Genomic DNA, 17,799 nt, shown 5'->3' on the forward strand with positions numbered 1-17,799 from the left:
AAGCAACATCTCTCACCTGTGGCTCCAAAGGTCGCACAGCGGGGTTCTTTTAGGTTCCCCTGTGCGTCACTTGGGGACGGAGGTATCAACGGTCTACACGACACTCAAGTCAGAACACCTTGTTGGCTGCAATGGAGTGCTGGCTGTGAGGTTCTTTTTAGAAGTTTTAGGTTTCCCTTTTCCTTCTAGTTTCTTAGAGACAGCAGCTGACATCTCCAGTGGAGCAGGAGTGATCTCTTTCTTCATCATCTCCTTGGGAGTACTTCTCATGGTTCTCTCCCTTGCAGGTCTGGTGAGCTCCTGTAACCTTTTACTAGGAGGTCTGGGGGTATGTGACACTACTCCAAGAGTTTTTAAGTCATTACCCAGCAGAACCCTTCCTGGCACCTCACTTTGTATGCTGACAGGTATCTTCACAGTCATGTCATTACACTGGATGAGAACTGGTAATTGGGGAAGCATCTCCACTGGTCCTCCAGCTAACTTGGTGAGGCGTTTGGGTGCCTTAGCAACATCCTCAGCCTGAAAAAATGATTTGTCCACCACAGTTATGCTGGCCCCAGTGTCCCTAATGGCAGGAGTCTCCTGACCATTCACCTGGACACTGTCCTTATAATACTCTTTAGTATTATCTGGGCTAGAATTATAGACATCTAAGTTCTGTTGTTCCCACAAACCCAGAGACACTAAAGAAACACTGGCGGAGACTCCAATGGGTTCATCAGCCAGCAATAGAAAGTTTCCACTTGCCATTTGTACTTCCTCCTCTGGAGCGAAAGCTAAGGAGACAAGCTGGACCCCTGAAGGTTTACCCTTACATCTGGGATCTCCTTTCACATGGTCAGTAGAACCACAAACAAAGCATTTACCAAATGCTTTCAGAATGGTGGCTTGTTCTGACCTCCTTCTGGTTTGGCACCAGAAAGTACACTAGCCTGATTTGGTTTCCCTTGTGGCTTACCCTTTTGGTTTTGTTTGGGGCCCTCTTTGGAATTGGAATTATTAGAATTCTCTTTGGAGTCCTTTTTTGGCTGTTTTCCCTCATCCTTTTTCTGAGTAGCCCCAGAATCCTTGTGAGTGGCCCTGTTGGCAACCCACAAGTCAGCAGCCTTAGCTAACTTCCTGGAATCTAATTCCTTTGAATCAGCCAAGTGCTGTCTGAGCTCAGGAGAGCACGCATCATAAATTGACTCCAACATTACAAGAGTCTTCATGCCTTAATAAGTGTTAACTCTGTAACCCTTAATCCATCCCTCTAAGTTTTTAAAACTTTCACTCACCCAGGTAGCCCAAGGGGTACCACAATGCTTTTTAAGGGTCCTAAACCTCTTAAAGTACTGGGAAGGGATCTTCCCAAATCTAGCTATCAAAGCTAGTTTCACACATTCATAATCCTTCTTATCCAGCTACCCCCAACTCCATTACCACATCAGTTGCAACAGGGGGAAGCCTAGAGAACAACCAGGGAAGTAACTAATTCCCTGTGATGTCCTGGAGCCCATGATTATACTCAAACATTTTTAACCAATCCAACACATCCAACTTAGGTTCATACATACCCACTAATTCCTTAGGCATCCAGGGTCTTTTGGGACTGGAACTCCTAGAGGAACCAGAGGAGAGAGAAGCATTTTCCACAGACAACTTCTTCATTTCTAGCTCATGATTAAGCTCTATTTCTCTGAGTCTTAACTCAGCTTGCTTCTGCTAAGCCTGGGCATTCATTCATCTGAACTCTAGCTCTTGGTTTCTTTCAGATTGAGCAATAAAACGTTTGCACTCTAATTCAAGCTTCATTTTTTCAAGTTCAAAATAAGCAGGGTTACATGTAGGACCTGGTATAGGTACGGTAGGTAAGGCAGACAAAGGCTCAGAGTGGCTAACTTCATTAGATTCACTTTCCTCTTCTAACTCCTTATCAAGACTTTGATTCAGATCAATACCATCACTGTTTTCTACATTTGCTGGGGGGGAAGATTCCTCTGTACCACCCAGACTTTGGTTTTCTAACAATCTTTCTATAAGTTACATTTTCTTGCCCTTCTCAGAGAGATTCTTATGTCTACACAATACTTTCAAGCAATCAGCAGTTTTGGCAGACAATGATTCTAGGGTATAACTCTCCATAGCAGACATAGTTAGAAAATCAGCTTTTTAGTGCTAAGCTCTGTGGTTAGTTGCCCTAAAGTGTTCAAAAAGCACACTTAAGTGTATACTCAATACATATCCCACCGCTGTACACCAGTGTTAGGCAGAAACCTGTACAGTTCCCTCTGGGACCACTGCAAAAGATTTAGGACTACAGGTGTTTGGCAGTAAAACCACTTGGTAGCAGTCTGTACCACACAGATTCACTTGGTAGCTGTGGCTCAGCAGTCAGACTTCCCTCAAGAAGAGTTAGGCAGTATACAGAGTATTCACAATAGGTCAAAAGAACATAGTAGAACAAGTAAACACTGACCAGAGCTTGGTGTAAAAGAGATATAATTATTTATTTAAAACCACATCTAGTAAAACACACAGGCACTAATGTTAAGCAGTTCAAAAACACGGCCACTAAAAGATATACACTCCCTTAAAAGAATATTAGACAATTCTTAAGTAAAGCCCCGCTTATTTTCAGACAGCAGTGAGCGCTTAACGCAGATGGCACTCTAATAATTTGTTTTAAAAAGGGAGAGAAAAGCAGATATAAATTGAAACAGATCCCAACACTTTCACAAGAACACAACAAGAGAGGAAGGAAAAGTAAAACCGTGAAGTTAGAGTTCAGAAGGCCGGATCCACTTTAAGAGGATCAGAACGAAATGTGTCCAACGTCACACGGTTGCAGTGCACAAAAGTCTTGAAAAGGTTCAAAAAGAGTTGGACCAAAGAAAGGGACCAGTTAGATGGTCAAGGCGGCCAGCCCAGTCCAGAAGGTTAAGGGATTATTATTACCTTGTAGCAATCTTTAGAAAGGGAGGCCTGGCAGACACTGTACCTTAAAGTGGTGAGAATACTCCAGCAGGGGCAATTGTTCCTGGCAGCGGATGCAAGTCGGTGCTTCGTCCGGGGGAAGAGAGGATCTCGTCGGGGAGGAAGACAGGAGTCCGTTGCACTGCCAGGGAAGAAACCAGCCGCAGAGTTCTCAGGTAAAAGGAGCGGTCCTTCGATTCGCGGTTCAGTGGTAGGTGGCTATCCGGTTGCCGGGGTGCTTGGCACGGGCAATTCGACCACAAGACGTCCTGGGATGCGAGGAAAACAAGGTAAACTGGTTGTGCCCACCAGTCAGGGGAAGAAGCCTCTCCAGGCGGGAGATCTTCTCTGTCGTCGGGAAGTGGTGAGTCGGTTCCGCAGGGCTCCACCGGTGGTGTCATCGTGGTAGGTCGGCTCAGCTTCTCCCTCGTCGGATTTTCAGGTCCTGTGGCGACCTCTGAAGTTCCAGTCCCCAAAGCCCTGCTTTTATGCAGCACACCCCCATTCACTCAGCCTAGCTGTCAATCAAACATGCTAAGTGGTGAGCCGGCCGGCTCACCACTTGGGCCAATCACACAAGAGTGTGACTTGAGTTATCAAGGTAACTCAGTCCAGGGTGCCTAAACCCCCTCCCACACCCTCTGTGGTACCCAGACAGAGTGGCACCACTTTTGGAGGCTTCCGTGGAGAAGCCCGCCAAAAAGTGGAACAAAGGGCTCGACTTGGGTTGGAGTCACAGAAGAGAACACAAACGCCATTTTAGAATCGAGTCCTGGCAAAAAATACCAACCGGCGAATTAATATTCATTAAATAAACCGGCGGTATGTTCGAGGCTATGAGAATTAAATAATTAAAAGTTGGTAGCCTCGAACAATGGGAAAATCCCATAGGGATATATTCGCGGTCAAATATAAAAAGTAGTATCCACTGCCACCAGCCAAAACTCAATCAGGGGGGTACAGAGACGTGCCCCCTCGACTAACAGACCCCGGGGCAATCGAATTGCCTCGACCAGTACGTCCACAATATGATGGTTTGTACCGGTTTCTGTTAATAATTTGGGACTAGTAAAGCCAAAGGTGACTTTACATGCCCTGGGAGACAGTAGTCAGTCCCAGGGTATGGAGTCTATGGTGGGGTGTCACTATGACACCCCTGTGTCACTGCACGGAGGGTGCTGTGTAACACACATAGTAAAAACACATGAGACCCTATGAGGTAAAGGACCCCATAGCCCATAAAACACATACAAAGTCAAAGGAAAACCATAAATCATGTCCAAGAGTGGGAGAAAAAGAGTCTCACTCTTGGCAGGAGAAAAAAACAAACTCCAGAATTCCAGCAAAGATGCTGGGGGACTCACTAGGTTAGGAAATTCAGCCTAAAGAGAGAATTCTCCCTAACACTTCTCCCACCAGGCAGTTCACTGAATCAAATCCTTCCTGAGTGAACGCACCGAAAGAGTCTTCATAGGTAACCACTCTGCAGATCTCATCCCCGTTCCATGTGGTGTCCCTCAAGGCTCTTCCAACTCCTCAGCACTCTACAACACCTACACCAAAACTCTTTTTGATCACCTCGATGCTCTAGGGATCCCTTGCACAAACTTTGCAGCTGACACGCAAGACCTGCTGATAATTTCAGGCGGGAACTATGCCCATAACGTTGAAATCATCAATCAGACATACAGTGTTTTTATTATTATTTTTTTATACTTGATTCAATTGTGTTAAAAACAATTTTTACAAGATTCCTAGGTGAAGGTGGAGCGGGGGAGAAGAAAAAAAAAAGGAGAGAAAGGAGAAAAGAGGGAGCAAGAGAGGGCTATTTCCATGTCTGTTATACACAACTGGATGGCGTCCCACAACCTTTGTGTCAATGACGAAAAGACAGAGAATCTCGTTGTAGGCTCCCCCTACCGGCTAAGCACCCTGGACCCATCTTATACCTCCTTTCCCATTGAAGGGACGACCAGCCATGTCTCTAAATACATGAAGACAGTGGGCGTATATCTGTCCCGCCACATCAACGCACTGGCCTCCTCCACAGTTTACCACCAAGCTCATATACCCGAGTGGGAAATTCATCTCACCCACAAACTGCCTGACTCTTTCATAGGCTATCATTAGGAGTAACCTTGATTATAGCAATGTGCTGTTCACCGGCACCTCCTCCAAGAACTTGGCGAAACTTGAACTCCTACAAAATATGGCACTTAGGGCATCCCTAGGCTTCAAACCCACCAACCGCATCTCAGCAGCAAGAAGGGAAGTTCAGTGGCTTCCAATAAAAGCACAAATTGACTTTAAAACCCTTGTCCTTGCCCACCGATGTCTCCACCTGAACGCCCCCTCTTACCTCGCCCCACGCATTGCTGCAAAACCAGTGACTATGTCTACGTTCTTCATCAAGCCACTCACTAATCGCCCCGAAATTCCAACGTAAGCTGGCAGGGGGCGCCAGCTTCTGCGTGACCGCTCCCACCCTCTGGAACAGTCTCCCAGATGACATCAGAAACAAACATTCACTCCTGGTATTAAAAAAAACTCATATAAACCTGGCTATTTAACAAATATGCCTAACTGATCTCTATGATGTATACTGTTATCTAGTGTATTTTCTTTGTATTTGATGTTTTTATTGCATTTAAATGAACATCTCATACGAAAACTAAGTACAGATGGGGCAAACCAACCCAAGGAGCATAACTAGCCAGTAATTTTTATCCACTGCTTTTGACTGTTTCACCACCTGTACAAGTGCCATGATACCTCCCGGTCTCGGTGCTATATAATTGAAATAAATGAAATAAAAATAAATAAAACAGCACAGAGGGTGATCAGTTTTGTACCAAGCCGAAACGACATAAGTCAAAAATAGTGCTAAGCTTTACATCCTTGGGACTGAGAAAGGAACATGCCCAGTGTGTTACATAGTGTAACACTGGCAGCGTGGTTATCCTCTTGGAACCTTGACAGCACAAGCTGTTACATCATAGAACCTGGTCATGCTCTAGCAGCGAATGTTATGTTTAGAAGCTGAGGGTTGTCAGTTGGAGGCTTATCAAGAGAGAAGGACGACTGCAGCCTTGTAGCTGTTAAGATAATAAATCTTGTTCACTTACCTGGTGGCTCCAACAGCTTCATTATATTGGCGATGAGCTGCTGCTTGGGCTGCAGTGGAGAGGGGCAGTAGTGCAGACCCACAGCACAGTGGTGGAGTGTCTGGTTGAAGGAGCGGCGTCCGACGCATTGCAGTTAGCCCGGTGTGGCTCTGAAAATGGAAAATCCCCCGAGCGCCTCTGTAGCTCTATTGAGGATCGAAAGAGGCTACGCTTGCTTCAGGCACCTGTAATTTTTGTTATGCTATCGAGCGCTCATCCCGTGAGCCCAGCTGTGCACCACTGGGTAGTGGAGGCCTGTGCAAGTTGCAGCAAGCCCCCCAGGAGGGTTTGAGGGGGTTGAGCAGGCCAGTGCGTGCACAGCAGCCCAGGAACCGTGCGGGCCAGTGCTGTTTTTTTGGTTGCACCCGCTGTCAGGTTGTCCACATCGTTGTGTGGGCGGGCCTCCGTTGAGGCCCAAAGGACATGACGGCCTGGACGTGACGTCAGGGGAAAGGGGAGGGACGAGGAAGGTTTCGGCAGTTCCGCCGATGTGTTTAATAAAGAAGGTTGCAGCATACCCCGGCTCCCGCGTATCATTGCTGCGCAGGCAAGGGCATACCAAGGGGACGCTTCAGTGAGAAGCAGAGCCCCAACACTGGCGACGAGCGGGCACGGACTCCCGCTGGCGCCGTGCCAAGGTCTGCGGTCGAGCAGTACAGCGCGTCGGCGCGCCTCGGGCACGGCAGGTGATTCTGTGCGGCCCCGCCTCCCGTGTGACAAGGGCCCGGGAACAACACACGGGCACCCCGCGCTCACCTCTCTGCCACACGAGGGAGTGTATGCACGCCCGGTGAGCCCGGCGAACGGGGGAAAGTGCGTGGAGGAGTCCATCCTCTCGCTCCACGTCGTGGACCACGACCCCCCCCTCCCAAGAGCGGTGTGAGGCCGCGCGGGCTCCGAGAACCAAGGCCGCGCCAAAATTAAAGGGGTGAGTGAAGGAATTAGTTCCTCCACACGCAGCAGGAGCGCTGCTAGAGCGGACACCACGTGCAGCAAAGAAGCAGACGCTGCTCTACCCAAGCCCAGTCACAAGCGCCATAGTCACCCACGGGCACACGGGCTCACCACAGCACTGCAACCATGACGGACACGGCAAACACGCCAGTATCCTCCTCGGGAGGGGCGGGATTGGCGGCAACGGCATCTGGAAATGCTGATACAGCGCAAGATAACAGCCAACATGCACACCAGGAGGGAGGAGCATCCCAAGTCATGCACATGCCCAACCCTTTCGAGATTAGAGACACATCTAATCTAGGGCCCAGATGGAACATATGGCTCCGGGACTTCAAGTTCTACACGGGTGCCATAGGATTGACGGACGATACGAGACTGAAAAACACACTGTTTATGGCAGTGGGACCGGCGGTAAGAGACATTGCGGGGGAGCTGCTGAACGTAGAAACAGGGGAGCTACACGCCAAACTGTCTGAATATTTCGCGCCACATACAAATGTCGACTATGAACGCCACATGTTCCACACAACAAGACAGGAAAAAGGGGAGTCGATAGACAATTTCGTGATGCGCCTCCGCATCAAACTGAAACATTGTGAATTCCACAGATATTCCAATGAAGAGGCACTCAGGTCACAAGTAATCGCTGGTTGCCTCTCGCAGCCTTTTCGCAAGCAGCTCCTACAGAAACAAAGATCCCTGGAAGAAATTCTAGCGCTGGCCCGCATGGAAGCAGCTGTGGACTCTCAACTGGATAGTCTAGGAAAAGTGTCCATACATCAACACAGTGAGAACACTGAGTCGATCAACAAGCTGTATACCCACCCCAATCAAGGCAACAAACACCTCGAAGCCACATGTTATAAATGCAGATACGGATACCCACACACAGGGGAATGCCCCGCTGTATGACAAAAATGCGCCGCATGTGGGGGAATGGACCACTACAGGGCCATGTGCAAAAACGCCCCAACCCACACACCACCTAAACATCGCTACCAAGACAGGCGGCGGCACACCCGCCAGAGTCCACCCAGACCCGCAGTGGACAACGAAAGAAGGCACGCCAGAAAAGAAGACAGCGACCGCAGAAGCTGATACACGCGCAAAGATAAACGCTCGTCAGAGGACACGAGACGATCACACAGACGGCGTTTCGTAAGGTATGTTGAGACCAGGTCCCCCACTAGCAGCGACACCCCGTCGTCAGAGGAGGATCAAAGGAGGAAAGGATATGTGTGAGCCTTACAGGACAACACAGCGGCCACCCAACACAGCCCCATATTGACACTTCAAGTGAACGACACCCCACTACAATTTCTCGTAGACACTGGAGCGACGGTCAACATCATCAGTGAAAGCACATATCAGTCCCTGGCCACACGGCGCAGGATTAGAAAAGCCACAGTAGACATATATCCCTATGGCTCCACGACACCCCTGCCATGCAAAGGCATGATCACAGCCTGGTGCACACATAAAGGGCACTCCGCAAAGGTCCCGCTATACATTTTGGACACCAAAGCTAATAGCGGATGCATTTTGAGCTTCCGGACAGCAGTAGACATGGGACTAGTGCACATCTTATACCAGCTGATGGCCCACAAGTATTTTGCCAAACCGGATGCAATCGAAAACTCATTCCCAAAGCTCTTCACTGGCCTAGGCAAACTGCGAAACAGGAAAGACACCTCCACATCAATCCTCAGGTCAAACCAGTGGCCCAACACTATCGAGGTATTCCATTCAATATCCAGAGACAGGTGGAAGAAGAACTGGACAAGCTCATCAAAATGAACGTCATAGAACCTGTGTCGGGCCCGACGCCATGGGTATCACCCATTGTCCCCGTCCCCAAGAAATCACCAGAAGGATCCATACGTTTATGCGTAGACATGTGCAGAGCCAACACAGCCATTGAAAGGGAAAGGCATCAGGTGCCCAGGATCACTGACATGATCCATCTTCTTCACGGGGCGAGAGTTTTCTCCAAGTTAGACCTTACGAAAGCATACCACCAAATTGAAATCGCACCGGAATCCCGCTACATCACCACATTCGTCACCCATTTCGGCCCGTTTCAATACAAAAGACTCAGCTTCGGCATATCCTCTGCCGCTGAGATCTTTCAGGAGCAAATTCACAAGGTGATCAGACACGTCCCCAACTGCCTGAACTATTCGGACGACGTCCTGGTCTACGGAAAATCACAGGAAGAACACGACCTGGCACTGCACAGGGTATGCCAAGCGCTGGACGATGCAGGGCTAACCTTGAACAAATCCAAGTGTGAATTCTCGAAAGGATCTTTGAGATTCTTCGGGCACATCTTCTCGGATAAGGGCATGAGACCCGACCCCGGAAAAAGTAGAGGCCCTCAACTCAGCCACGCCCCCCGTGAACACCACAGACCTAAGGTCGTTTCTAGGACTGGCCAGCTACTGCTCCAGATACCTGAAAGACTACGCCACAGTCAGTAACCCCCTGCGCCTACTCACCCGGAAGGACACACCATTCATATGGTCGAAAGAGTGTCAAGCAGCGTTCGAGTCAATAAGGAAGGCCATCGCACAGGCCGAAGACATGGCATACTTTGATGCCAGCCGCAACACTGAACTTATCGTGGATGCCAGCCCGGTGGGACTCGGCGCCATTCTGACCTAGAAAGACTTCAGGGAGCCACACATCACACATGTAGTAGCATATGCCAGCCGCAGCCTGACAACCACGGAAAAGGCATACTCGCAAGCAGAAAAAGAGAGCCTCGCGGTCGTCTGGGCCTGCAAATATTTTCATCTCTTCCTGTTTGGAAAGGAATTTACCATCATCACCGACCACCAGGTGCTGCTCACCATATACGGGAGCCCGAAGGCCAGGATGCCGCCGAGAATAGCCAGATGGGGCCTACACCTACAGGATTACAGATTCAAAATACAGCACCGCCCAGGGAAGGAGGAGAACCCAGCAGATGACCTCTCCCGGCATCCCATGTCCACGACAGCGTCTCAACCGTCCATAGCGGACGCGTACATAAACTACATCATACATCACCTGCAACCACTCCCAGTAGGGTGGCAGGAACTATCGATACAGTCAGAGGCGGACCCAGCGCTGCAAATTGCTCGACACTGCCTACAGACGGACAAGACGACCCTCATGAGACAACAGGCCAGAGGAGAATTGGAAACTACGAAGGAAGACGTCAAGTGGTTGGACCAGGTCCGGGAAGAGCTGACTGTGGTAGAGGACAACATTATATTAAAGGGATGCAAGGTCGTCATCCCGAAAACGTTCCGGGAGAGGATAGTACACGTAGCGCATGAAGGACACAGAGGCGTAGTCGCCATGAAGCGCCTCCTTCGCCAGAAAGCCTGGTTCCCTCAGCTCGACCGCCTGGTAGAAACCGTTGTGGGAAGCTGCCACGTGTGCACGCAAGTGGCGCCCCCGCCACATCCAAACCCACTGCAGTCATCACCGCTGCCGAACAAAGTGTGGGAGGAGCTAGCAGTAGATCTATTCGGACCACTGAACAACGGGACACACGTGGTCGTACTCATGGACGAACACTTAAGATACCCGGACGCCCAGATAGTAGAAAGCAGTGCCACATCGAGTGTCATCCCGGCACTCGACAGGATGCTCTCTGCCTATGGCATCCCCAAGATCATAAAGTCAGACAACGGTCCCACATTCATAAGTCAGGACTTCCAGCAATTCGCAAAGTACATGGGGTTCCAACATCGACGAATAACCCCCCCCCCCCCCCGATGGCCTCAGGCCAACGGCATGGTCGAAAGGTTCATGGCCAACATAAAGAGGACCCTCCAAATCGCCCATGTGCAAAACAAGCCGTTCAAGCAGGCCCTTAACCAATTACTACGAGAATACAGGCACACGCCCCACAGTACGACGGGAGTGTGCCCAGCAGACCTGCTGTTCCGGAGACCGATCACCACGAGACTACCGGAGGACCCGAGGCCACAAGAACTGACGCCGCTGGAACAAGAAGCGAAAGCAAATGACACCGCGAGGAAAGCAAAGACAAAAGAGATCACGGACAGGAAAAGGAGAGCTCGCGAGAACATAATGCAACCGGGAGACGAAGTATGGCTCAGGCAACCCAAGAATCGGAAAGAAGAAGCCACCTTTGCACCCACCCCCCTGGTCGTGACGCACAAGAAGGGCTCCATGGTCACAGCACAAAGGGACGACTGCTCAATGGTGACCAGGAACAGCTCGCACTTCAAACGGGTCAGACTGACTCAAGAAGGCCAATGGACAAAAGGGACAGAGACAGCGTTGAGGACAGACCACACGAAGAAGCGTACCAAGGAGACGGGGAAGAGTCAGAAGGCGAGGCGCACCTCCCCACACTCGCCAGGGAAGGACCAACCCCAAATAAGGCAACACGACCACAGAGGAGCCGCATGAAGCCAATGCGACTCATCGAGGAGATGGGGTAAGAGGGGAGCCCCTGAACTCGCATGTTAAAAAGGGGGGAGATGTCAGGTTGTCCACATTGTTGTGTGGGCGGGCCTCCGTTGAGGCCCAAAGGACATGACGGCTCGGACGTGACGTCAGGGGAAGGGGAAGGTTTCGGCAGTTCTGCCGATGTGTTTAATAAAGAAGGTTGCAGCATACCCTGGCTCCCGCGTATCATTGCTGCGCAGGCAAGGGCATACCCAGGGGACGCTTCAGTGAGAAGCAGAGCCCCAACACCCGCCAGCACGGGTGCACACGTTCAGGAGGGTCACTGTTCACCGTTGGCGAAGGCACGCAACCATAGAGGAAAAGCCTGCAGTGTCTCATCAGATGTGGAGCCATTCTGGACGCCTGTTGGTATCCATGACTACCTGTCACAGTTGGCCATGTTATAGGGGCGACGTGGTGGTGATCTGCACTCTTCCAACTGTCGCTTCCACATCCCAGTGAAAGTTTAAAAAAAGGGGGAAGATATAAATGAAAAGAAAAGGAAGGTGGAAAGCTTTGCAAGGTGCATTGCTAGACAAAGTGTATTAGCAGAAAAGCTGACATGGCCATCATACCAGGTCCTGCACTATTTCTACCTAAGTCCGAGGGAGAACCTCTTATCCATTGGAAAGACTGGAAGGACTTCTTGAAATTTGTGCTTGCCGTGTATTGCTCGAATTACTCCATGGAGAGAAAGGAGACCACCGTTTGTGTCATGGAGGGCAGGAAACCTTGAAGAGGCTCACCGAGCCTATGGGGGAGGATGGCACGGTTTTGAGCCAATTTGAGGCTAGCCCATTGAAACTTGAGACATTATGACATCAAGGAGACCAAGATTCTTGCTAGATATCGCTTTGCCACCAGAAAGCAAAAAGAACGAGAGAGTATTGAGGAATTTATCATGGCTTTGAGGGGGTTGGCTGTTGAGTGCCAGTTAAAACTGTGTTGCCAAGAAGAATATTTGTGTCACCAGCTGATGATAAAGTGTGCAGAGGATAAATTACGATAGGAACTATGGAGAGAGAAAGAGGTCCTAATCTTGACAGAGCATTGGAGATAGCTAAGCAGGTGGAACATACCACATCTTGCATCAGGGAATTATCCAAGGAGAGCAAGGGCTGCACAGAAAACATGAGGAGAGTAGTGGAGCTGGCGGAAACCAGTCTGGTGTGCAGGGACAGACCAACTAATAAATCCTTGTTTCGGAGGGACAGTGCCAGAGATAAAGATGCTGACTGGAGGAGCAGAGGAAGGGGAAGAGGGACCCCTAGCAGCCGAAAACAAGTGACTAAGTTCCGAGGGGCATTCACCCAATCAAGAGTTGTTACAGATGTGGAAACACTGAACAATTAGCAACAGACAGGGAGTGCACAGCTGTGTTTGTGGAGTGCAGGCAGTGTGGTAGAAAAGGGCCCTTGGCTAAGTGTTGTCATTTTTGGGGTGGCAGTGTGGTAGCTGTAGATGGGGATTCATATGATGCGGAGGAGGTCTATGACGGGTCGGACGTTGTGCAAGTCGTGGATTTGATATGTGAAGTTAATATTAAAGAGCCCAAAACAATGATAGAGGTCAATGGGGTGGCAACACAAATCTTGGCTGATATTGGGGCTGACAATACATTGATCAGCAAGACATCATGAGAAAAAGAACTCTCCAAGTGTGTGTTGAGGGAGGTGAGTGTTAAGGCGCATGCATATTGTGAGAGCCTGATAATAATAATAATAATAATAATAATAGGAGAGTTGCACACCAAGCTATCATTCAAGGGCAAGAGTATGTCAGTAATATGTGTAACAAATGTTAGTGGCAACCTACTGTCATGGAGTTGCCAGGCTGCCCTTGATATAAAGTTAGACCCCAATGGCATAGAACAGGTGCACAACGGGTGTAATAATGTGGTAGAAGAGATGAGAGAACTAGAGGAGCGTGCGGTGGTGTACTGGGCTCCCAAGGCTTTCAGGAATGAAGTGGGTTGCCCTGAAGGGCTTTATAAATAAAATCAAACTGAAGAAATGTTCTGTGCCCTATGTTGCCATAATCAGGCCATTGCCCATGGCTTGTAGGAAGGACGTAGAAGTAGAACATGACAGGATGCTAAAGGAAGAAATGACCGGACACGTCAGAATGGGTGAGCCCCATCGTTGTGAAAAAGGCCAATGGGTCAAATCAGACCATGCATAGATATCAGAGAGGTCAAAAGAAATATTGTCATTCAGAAAGTCTACCAGGATGAGATACTGGTATGGGGGGGCAGTGACATAGGAGAACATGATGTGACACTGAAGGAAGTTCTAAAAAGGCTGGAAATGCTGAGGTAACTTTTATTTTAGAGAAATTAAAATTTGGCAAGTCAGATGTAAACTATTTACGATACAGTTTGTCTAAGGAGAGTGTTTTCGTCCCAAATTGAGCCTCGTTAAGGCCATTGTAGAAATGACATCACCGGACAACAAGGCAGAGGTTTCTCAGTTTTTGGGTATGATAGAGTACTATGCCAAATTTGTTAAGCGTTTGGCCAGCAAGTGGTGAATATGAGGAAACTCACCAGAAAGGGAGCTAGATTCAATTGGAATACTTGTGAGGATGAGTTTGTGAAGGAGAAGGACATTGCATGCCTGCCAGTTTTGCAAGAGTTCAGAGAGGGAGCTTGCACTATAGTGTACACTGATGCATCAGAATGTGGCTTAGATGCAGTTCTCATGCAGGACGACGGGTCATGTTTGCATGCGATAGCATATACCTCCAGGGCCCTCAAAGAGGTGGAGAGCTGTTATTCGGCCATTGAGCAGGAAGCCTTGGCAGTGTTGTGGGTCATCCCCCAATTCAAGGTGTATGTGTATGGGAGGGCGTTTGTGGTTCGAACCAACCACAAACCTCTGCTGGCAATCTTTAACAAAAAAGGTTTGGGTAGAGTGTCCAGGAGGGTTTCCAAGTGGATTACCAGACTACAGGGTGTGGAATTCGTAGTGGAGCACATACACAGCAAAGGTAATGTGGTAGCTGATGCCCTTTCTAGGCATCCACTAGTGGAAGGTGAGGAACATGACACACTGGCAGATGATAGTGTCAGGGACATATTTGTGGCTGAGGAGTGTCTCCAAGAGTGTGAGTGACTAGTGGCCTGTCGGGATGAGTATCAGCAGGAAAGAGCGCTGATACAAGGGAGATAAGTAGTCATATTCAGGCAATGAGTGAGCCTCTAGAGGAGTACAAGAGAATCAAAGATGAACTAAGCCTAATGGATTGTTTTCTGTGTAGGGGCCAGAGGTTGTTGGTTCCATTGGGGATGCGGGAGACGGTGGTTGAGTTGGGACATGAGGCTCACACGGGCATGTGGAGGACCAAGTTCCTCATGACAATGGACTTCTGCTGGCCGCGAACGGATGAGTTTATTGAGGTACGGGTCAAAGAGTGTGAGGAGTGCAAGACCAGTGACAAGGTGTTTGAAGCAATAGTTCTGCCCATAGTGGTAACACAGGTTCCCAAGGTGCCATGGGAGAGCATTGCTAGAGAATTACTGGGCCCGTTGAATTTTCGAGGTGAGACATGGTTGTAGTGGTTGTCATGGATCTGCTCACAAAGTGGGCGGAGGTGAGCATTATTAAAAAAATCACGTCTACGAATGAGATTACGTTTCAGGAGATTATTTTTGGGAGGGAAGGTTGGCGGTCAGTATTGGTCAGTGACAATGCTCTACAATTTGTGTCAAGGGAATTTAAGTCTTGGATGCAGGAGAATGGGATTAGGCACAAGCGAACGGAATGTTACCATCCCTAGAGATGGTTGTATCAAGCGCTTTAACAGAACGCTAATGGATGGAGTTCAATTGCCAGTGCAGTGTAGTGTAGTAAAGAATAGCAGAGAGAGTTGATGAGTGTTCCAATACAGGAGTATGCCTCATCCAGTTTGTGGAGTTACGCCACTTGAGCTAATGAGGGACGAAAACCAAACACGTTGTTGGCTCCAGGTTGGATGGGTCACACCAAAATGGTGGATGTTGATGTCAAATTGGTTCGTGACAGGATGAGGACGAGTGGAAAATTGCCAAGCTGTGGTATGATGTTACGCATGGGTACAAGCTCTGAGATTTGAGGAGAGCTGATGATGTCAAGATAAACCTTCACAGATGGAGCAGCAACGTTGACTGCAAGTATTCAGGAATGAGGACTGTGTGGAAGGATTATGAAACTGCTGTGTGCTTGGAGGGAAGTGTGGAAGTAAGAGTGAGTAGCCAGAGCTAGTTGAGTGTCCACCTCAAACGTGTCTCCTTGCATCACCTAGTTTAAGATTTACTTTTCTTTGTTGTATCCTCATACCCCAGACCCGGTCTCCTTCCCTAATGTTGGTGGGTTTAAAGGAAAGGAGGTGTGTTATATAGTATAAACATATCAGCATGGTTATCTTGTTAGAACCTTGACAGCACAGGGAACAAGTTACTTAACTGCAAATGTTGTTCTCCAGCATCGGTCTGCCATGGATTCATATGCTCATGAATATTGCCTGTCATCAGGCCGGGAATCCTCAGTAAGAAAAAGAAAGCAGTCTTGCTTTAAAAGCTTGAATACTGCCTTTCTCTCATTATCCAATCACTGGAGACTGGGTCACACTCCACCCATCCAATAACAATCGTCTCCCTGAGTGCTGCCCCTGGCGACCGTCTTCAGATTCGAAGCATGTGAGGTGCCAGTATGAACCCAGAAGAGAGACAGCAGGGTAAGTGGGAGGGTTTGCATGTGAATCCACGCCAGACCCATGCTGGAGAACAACAGTTACAGGCAAGTAACTTGTTCCTTCTTCATCATGGGGTCTGGCATTGATTCACATGCTCAAGAATACGATTATACAGCAGTAACCACATGCACAACCAAGGGAGGTGACGAGGCTCAACAGAAGTACAAACACTTACCCCTGGAACAAACTCACCTCAAGCAAACAGGTTGCGCAGCACCGCTTGGCCGACTCTGTACTCCCCCCCCCCTGGAATCCCAGTCGACACAGTAGAACCTAGTGAAGGTGTGTCTAGACCTCCACGTAGTAGCCCTACAAATTTCCAGCAGAGGAACCTCTGAGAAAAACTCTGTTGTTGCAGAAATGGCTCTGTTGGAGTGGGATCTAGGCCGGCCTGGGAGCGGTCTGTTGGCCAGACGATGACAGTGCATGATGCAGCAAGAGAGCCACCTGGATATGGATGCCTTTGACAGGGCATTCCCCAGATTCACAGGTCCAAAGTTTACAATAATTTGAGAAGCCTTCTGAAAAACGTTTGTGCAAGTCACATAGAACTTTAAGGCACGAGCATCATCCAGAGTATGGAATCGTCGTTCATAAGCTGAAGCAGGATTTGGGAAGAAGACTGGAAGCACCAAGGGTTAGTTAAGATTGAATAAATACAGAACATTAGGCATAAAAGAAGGACGAGTATGAAGCAACACCCTCGTAGCATGAAACGACAGGTGAGGGCGTTTGCAGGAAAGAGCTTGAATCTCCCCAATCCGTCTAGCCGAGGTGATAGCTACCAGGAATGTCGTCTTCCAGGAAAGAAACTTTAGGGGAGCCTGATGTAACGGCTCAAAGGGTGGCACCATGAACCTGGTGAGAATGACATTGAGATCCCACGCCTTCACTGGAGGGAAGGATCTGAAGAGACCCTTCATTAATTCTTTGACAAGTCTGTGGGATCATAAGGATGGCCTGCCTGGTGAGCGGTGTATTGAGAGATCGCCGCCAGTTGAACGTTGATGGAGAAGTGGGCCAACCCAGCCTTGGCAACCAACAGCAGGTACGGCAGGAGCTGTGGGGTTGTGACGAGCAACATACTGTGAAATGCTTCCACTTGTGACCGTAGCATGACAGAGTAGACACCACCCTGGCCCTGGCAAGAACAGTCCTACATTCCATAGGAAGGTCATAGTGGCCAAATTCTAAGGCTGTAGGAGACAAGCCGTGATGTCCAATGAGGCCAGCTTGTGATGCAGAATGGTCCCTCCTTCTCTGGAGAGCAGGTCGGGAAGAGGGGGCAGCCTAATGGCTGGAGCCACAGACAGGCGGAGCAGGTTCAGATACCAGATTTGGCAATGTCACGCTGGAGCGATGAGTATCACCCTGCAGCGACATAGCTTCACTTAGTTGATGACCCGCAGCAGGAGTGGAATCGGGGAAAAGGTGTACAGAATGCAAACCTCCCATCCGAGCGAGAAGGTGCCCCCAAGGCTCCCCGGTTGGGTAAACCTGCTGGCAAACTTCCTGCATT

At 49.1% G+C, this 17,799-nt stretch overlaps 1 protein-coding gene across 2 annotated transcripts in view; it reads right to left on the reverse strand.

Annotated features, from left to right (window-relative positions):
* DHX57 (DExH-box helicase 57) overlaps positions 1-17,799 on the reverse strand; it is a 1,970,484-nt gene that overhangs the window by 762,069 nt on the left and 1,190,616 nt on the right. The window lies entirely within an intron of this gene.

Source organism: Ambystoma mexicanum, chromosome 4q, assembly GCF_040938575.1.
Source record: "Ambystoma mexicanum isolate Mex_15411 chromosome 4q, UKY_AmexF1_1, whole genome shotgun sequence".
NCBI lineage: Eukaryota > Metazoa > Chordata > Amphibia > Caudata > Ambystomatidae > Ambystoma > Ambystoma mexicanum.